The sequence below is a fragment of the Neoarius graeffei genome, chromosome 18 (assembly GCF_027579695.1).
Source record: "Neoarius graeffei isolate fNeoGra1 chromosome 18, fNeoGra1.pri, whole genome shotgun sequence".
Taxonomy (NCBI): Eukaryota; Metazoa; Chordata; class Actinopteri; order Siluriformes; family Ariidae; genus Neoarius; species Neoarius graeffei.
Genome location: NC_083586.1, coordinates 55579745 through 55586442, shown reverse-complemented (window position 1 = coordinate 55586442; position 6698 = coordinate 55579745).

The following is a 6698-nucleotide window of genomic DNA, read 5'->3' as shown; positions in this document are numbered from 1 at the left end:
TTTTTTTTTAAACAAAAACATTGTCCCAAGGGGGCCTTTTACCCCCCCAGTGGGGTAAAAGGCCCCCTGAGGTGGGGCAATAGGCCCCCTCACTCAAAAAAAGCTGTTTGGATAGCAAAAGTGTTTACTTAAACCTATAATGTGAAAGAAACAAGAAAATATCCCTGAATTAATGAATAGATGCATTATTTTATTATATTTCACATTTTAATTTCATTTTTTTTTTTAATTTCAATTATTACTTGCTTTACTCAACCAGGTAAGTGAGATGTTATTAAAAACTATGTATCTGCTATTCAGAAATGTATGAAATACAGTAATGATAAAAGGAAATGATGCCCCCTGGGGGCCATTTACCCCGCCATTAAGGGGGCGTTTTACCCCACAGACTACACTTTTACAAAAAAGGGTCTTACTTTCAAAATGTGATTCAACTTTTTATACCTAATGTATTTTTTTTTAACGTACTGACTTGTCTACTCATACCACATACACAGCTGTGATATCTGATGAAATAGCAGCTATCTAAATACAGTTTTACTGATATCTGAAAATTATATCACTTACCATGAAATTTGATTTCTCTCCACTGCGTTGCTGATATGCGATCCACAGTGGATATTTGTATATCCCTGTTGTCAAGCCAGTCCATAGCAACAGTAGAAATGTAACTTTGCACCATCTGGTGGTTATTTTGGGTAAAACAGGCTGGGGGCGTATTACCCCACTCTACTATACTTAAAATGTCCAACACACGGACTTTTTGTAGTTCTAAATCGAGTGTTAGGCCTAGTTCGGATGAAATTACACTATTAAAATGATCACTGAATGATTTGTTTTTCTGAATCTTTACTATTTTGTTGTTCGCTAGAATGCCATTTTGCGATTTCACACTTAAGCAAATGTTTGAAAACTCCGGATCTCCTTCCTTCATGGTGGCTGCCTTTTTTTTTTTTTGTGCCGCACGGCGCATGCGCAGAGCTGATTCCGAATGCGTAAATGTCAAGTTCAATTTTAGATTTACGAACCCGAAAAATGTCAAAACCGGCGTTAAAAAAAAAAAAATTCAACCGCACAAATGGCACTCACCCCGCCGGTGGACCGGAAACAGAACATTTTTTAATAATGGCCTTATAATGTAAAACTCATTAAAGGTCTGCTTTAGTACATAAGCAGATATGTTTATGTACTAAATTTGCTCCGTAGGTCTTATGCTTATAAGATCGGGATGTAACAATCAATCTGACTAAATGTTAACAACTAAAATGAATCCAGTCAATTTGATTACTGGAAAAGGGCAGATGGTGTTTCATGGTGTGTGAATAATTCAACAGGCTAGCAGTCTGATTTTGTTCCTGGCCTGGGGAAACCATGATCTAATGGTTGGAGAGGCGGCTTTAGGATCAAAAGGTTGCCGGGTCGAATCCCTGGACTCGCAGGAATGGCTGACGTGCCCTTGAGCAAGGCACCGAACCCACAATTTCTCCCCAGGCTGCTCTGGGTATGTTGTATATTGCTCTGGATAAAAGCGGCTGCTAAATGCTATTACTGTAATGTAAGAACTTTTTTGGTATTTAAAATGATCCTTCTCTACATCATTCATGAATTTGAGAGACACTAAAGTCGAATGTTCAGAAGTTATTAAATTTATTTTCTAGATCATCAACTGGTATCGTGGAATTCCATTGTTTTTGTGTTGTGGAAGAGTGTGGGGTGTTTTTAAAAAAAAAAAAACTCCTATAACAGACTGTACCCCCCCCCCTTTTATATTATAAAAAAGTTAACACAGCCATGTTTATTCTTTAACACAAAATGTGGCTGAGTAGGCACTAAAAATTAGTTTTGTCTCACCAGCTAAATTTAATACACGTCACCGGTGATGAAGTGTAATTAAGTTATTCCATGAAATTGAGTCGTACATGAGCTGATGGCTGGCGAGGCGCGTAGCACTGAGTTGACTACAAGCCACGTACAATGAGGTTGAGTGGAATAATTTTTATTCTCTCCACAGGGATCCCAGCAGTAATTGAAAAAAATAGAGGAATGTAAGAAACAATCAGCAGGGGTCAAGGGGGCTGCCTGAAGCTGTTGAGATTTTAACATTTAAAGATGCTATAAACCCTTTTCAGTCACGTGACCTTCGTAAACGCGACCGCCATTTTGGACATGTAGTGGACTTCGGCTCAGATCGGTTTGAATGCGAGGAAGGCGACAAACATAAAAGAAAAAGGAGCGAGATGCAGAAAACTGTATTTACTAGTTTACTGTAATTATGATCTGGCAGCTATTTACACCGGATCCAGTGTAAATAGCTGCCGGAGCCAACGTCCGGCCGGGCCACGAGCGCGCTGGCTCCACGGCCGCCGGCTCCGGCCGGGCCGCGAGCGAGCGCGCTCCGGAACCTCGGACGTTGGCTCCGGCGGCTATTTACACTGGATATGGTGTAAATAGCTGCCAGATCATAATTACAGTAAACTAGAATGGAATGTTAACAGCAATGTAATGCCTTTTCTGGCTAATTTTATTCGTCTTACCTCCAACAAAGTGGTCACTACACAAGCGTTGGTATGCCGCTATCCATCTTCTCCGTCGGTCAGCATCTACCAGGATCCGATAAAATGATAACCCTTGCCTTGTTTGTTGATGGTTACTACATCCAGGTGCACAACAATATAGTGGCATGATGGAAGTCTTGCTGAAAATAAACACTTTCTTTGCTGCCGTTCCTCAATGTTGGCTGTGGTAAACTACTGGTAGTACATGTCCAAAATGGCGGCCGCGTTTGTCGTGACGTCACGTGAAAAGGGTCCATAGAACACGTTTTTTACATAGATTTAACATAGAAAAGCAACAGAATTTAACAATGTGTATCTATTTGATGCCATATTTTGTAATCAATGACATAAGTGGCAAAAATTTTTTTATAAAAATTAGACGAAAATGTAGCTTTGAAGAATATACTTGCCTAAATATTCCACTGATTTTGTTATAACAATAGTATCCATAGTTCATCTCGTTTGTTTATTTTTTTTTTGTTTCAAGTTAATGTCAAAACTAGTCTAATATAAGCCACATTCATTTTTCAAAAATCATGAATATGAGCAGAAATCAATGATTCAGTAATTAGATATATACTAGGGCTGTAACGATACACCCAACTCACGATTCGATTCATATCGTGATTTTTGACCCACGATTCGATACGCCCACGATTTTTTTTAAAAATGTTTTTTTAAAGTAGTAAATTTGACTTATTAACATTTACTTACTTACATTAACTATTTAATAACAAATAATTCAGACCACTGCAGAGAATGAGTAATATGTATGCAAAAATGAACAAATGTATATCCAAAGATTGTTTTATTTCTCAAAATAATACTGTTGAGCCGGAAGCTCTGTTTTTTCGGTTCTGAAAAAGTCATTTTCCCAAATCGTGTAAATCCGTTAAGATTTTTTTTTGGGGGGGGGGGCTCTCTCACTGTCTCACTCTCATAGGGCCAATGATTTTCTGTGATCGCGGAAAACAGATGGAAATTACGGAATTTTTATGGTGAAACATTGCTCGCGTGTCAAAATGTAACTGCCGCAGAAGGCTTCCGCCCAAGCAGACATGCCTTCAGTGTTGCCAGATATTGCTAACGTTTTCCACCCCAAAATATGTTCAAAACCAGCCAAAAAGCACCTAAACCTGCCCAATCTGGCAACACTGAATGCCTTTCCGGTCAAGTGATTGTGATTGGCTTGTGGCACACCTAGCCAGCCAATGAGCTGCTTGTTTACAGATTCGCTCCCCGCGTCGCAACCAGAATGGCGACCGCTTAAAAGAAATGAACGCTCTGCCAGTGGCGAGTGTGGACGTTGCGTGACTCGCAGAAGATTGTTGCAGGTCGGCGAAAAAACGACTTACTAATAGATATAAAAAAAAAAGTAATTTAAGTAAGTTTAAAATGTAATTTAAATAAAAAGTAAAGTATTCATAAATTGAAGTTTGGAAGCGCCTCTGTTTTTGGGCTGAGGAGAAGTTTGTACCGCGATTCTGCCTTCTTGTATCGCGATACGGATCGTGGCTCTGCATATCGCGATTTCGATACGCATATCGTTACAGCCCTAATATACATATGTACAGCAAATACTGGAGATATTTGATTTAAACCTTTCTCTTTTTGAAAGGTTTCACTGCAAAGGAATTTAATGCTCTTTTCTGGGGTGCATCCTGTCTTTCCTCCAGTTTTCTCTGCTTTTGTTTCTCTGATCTTTTCTGATGTTCCTGCAGTGCTCTGAATTAAGTTCAACACGTTAGAATTAAGTTCAACGCATTAGAAACAAAAGCACGAATGGAGTTAAAACATGCTTTCTAGCAAATGGGCGCAGCTATATTGTTTTCTCATTCTATCGCGTACAGTCTCGTGGTATTTACATCAATTTAACTTCCGAGTGTTCCCGATCAGCCCGGTAGATGGCGGTAATACACATCGATTTGTTAACCGCCAATAAATCGACAGAAGACGAAGAGTGTTCCCGAATGTCAACGAGAACAAACGAAGCCGACGAAAACATCGCTAAACAAGCAAACCAAATCAGAACGTATTCTGCTGGTCATTTTACTTAAACATATATATTTTTAATGGATATACAAGAGATTTAAAAAAAACTTTCGCTAGAAAATAGCGGACGTCTGGGATCCCTGTATCCATATTCACTGGATTTTGAGAAATGGAGCATTTTCATTTTTTTTTTTCAAATTTGATAAACTTGTCTGATCACTTCTGCTGAGAATGTCAACAAACCAGCAAAATAACAGGAGCAATTTGTGAAAAATGCTATAATTTTTGAAAAATAAAAGGATATGTTCTTGCCATCAAATACTTGTATTCCATATTTTATTGCCTCTCCCTTTGACTCAGTATATGAGCTGATATCCTAGTAGTAGAGTAGTCGATCGGAGCGTACAATTGCTCATATCCAGTGAGTGTGGATAGAATATACCTCATATATCCATGGAGTAGTAACTTTTGCAAAGATTTAGTGTCTTGCAAAAGTATTCATCCCCCTTGGTGTTTTGTCGCATTACAAGCTGGAATTAAAATGGATTTTTGGAGGGTTAGCACCATTTGATTTACGCAACACGCCGACCAGTTTAAATTTCTCATCTCATTCTCATCTCATTATCTCTAGCCGCTTTATCCTTCTACAGGGTCGCAGGCAAGCTGGAGCCTATCCCAGCTGACTACGGGCGAAAGGCGGGGTACACCCTGGACAAGTCGCCAGGTCATCACAGGGCTGACACATAGACACAGACAACCATTCACACTCACATTCACACCTACGCTCAATTTAGAGTCACCAGTTAACCTAACCTGCATGTCTTTGGACTGTGGGGGAAACCGGAGCACCCGGAGGAAACCCACGCGGACACGGGGAGAACATGCAAACTCCACACAGAAAGGCCCTCGCCGGCCACGGGGCTCGAACCCAGGACCTTCTTGCTGTGAGGAGACAGCGCTAACCACTACACCACCGTGCCGCCCCAGTTTAAATTTATTTTTTTAAATTTATTGAAACACAAGGGGGGGGGGGAACAGAAATCTGGAGTGTGCATAGGTATTTGCCCCCTTTTGTATGAAACCCTGAAATAAGAGCTGGTCCAACCAATTCACTTCATAAGTCACATAATTAGTTGATTAAGATCCACCTGTGTGCAATCAAAGTGTCACATGATGTCTGTATAAATCAACCTGTTCTGGAAGGACCCTGACTCTGCTACACTACTCAGCAAGCAACATGAAAACCAAGAAGCCTCCAAACAGGTCAAAGTTGTGGAGAAGTATAGATCAGGGTTGGGTTATAAAAAAATATCCTACAGAGCTCCATTATAGGGGCTGCACGGTGGTGTAGTGGTTAGCGCTGTCGCCTCACAGCAAGAAGGTCCTGGGTTCGAGCCCCGGGGCCGGCGAGGGCCTTTCTGTGCGGAGTTTGCATGTTCTCCCCGTGTCCGCGTGGGTTTCCTCCGGGTGCTCCGGTTTCCCCCACAGTCCAAAGACATGCAGGTTAGGTTAACTGGTGACTCTAAATTGACCGTAGGTGTGAATGTGAGTGTGAATGGTTGTCTGTGTCTATGTGTCAGCCCTGTGATGACCTGGCGACTTGTCCAGGGTGTACCCCGCCTTTCGCCCGTAGTCAGCTGGGATAGGCTCCAGGTTGCCTGCGACCCTGTAGAAGGATAAAGCGGCTAGAGATGATATGAGATGAGCTCCATTATAGCAAAATGGAAAGAATATGGCACCACGACAAACCTGACAAGAGAAGGACCCGCCCACCAAAACTCACAGACCAGGTAAGGAGGGCATTAATCAGAGATGCAACAAAGTCACTAAAGATCCACAGTGGAAATGGGAGTATCTGTCCATAAGACTACTTTAAGCTGTACACTCCACAGGCTTTACGGAAGAGTGGCCAGAAAAAAGCCATTGCTTAAGAAAACATGTTTGGAGTTTGCCTAACAGCATGTGCCAGACTCCCCAAACACATGGAAGAAGATTCTCTGGTCAAATGAGACTGAAAATGATCTTTTTGGTCATCATGGGGAACACCATGTGTGGCACAAACCCAACAGCCTGAGAACACCGTTTCTACAGTGAAGCATGGTGGTGGCAGCATCATGCTGTGGGGATGTTTTTCATCTGCAGGGACAGGAA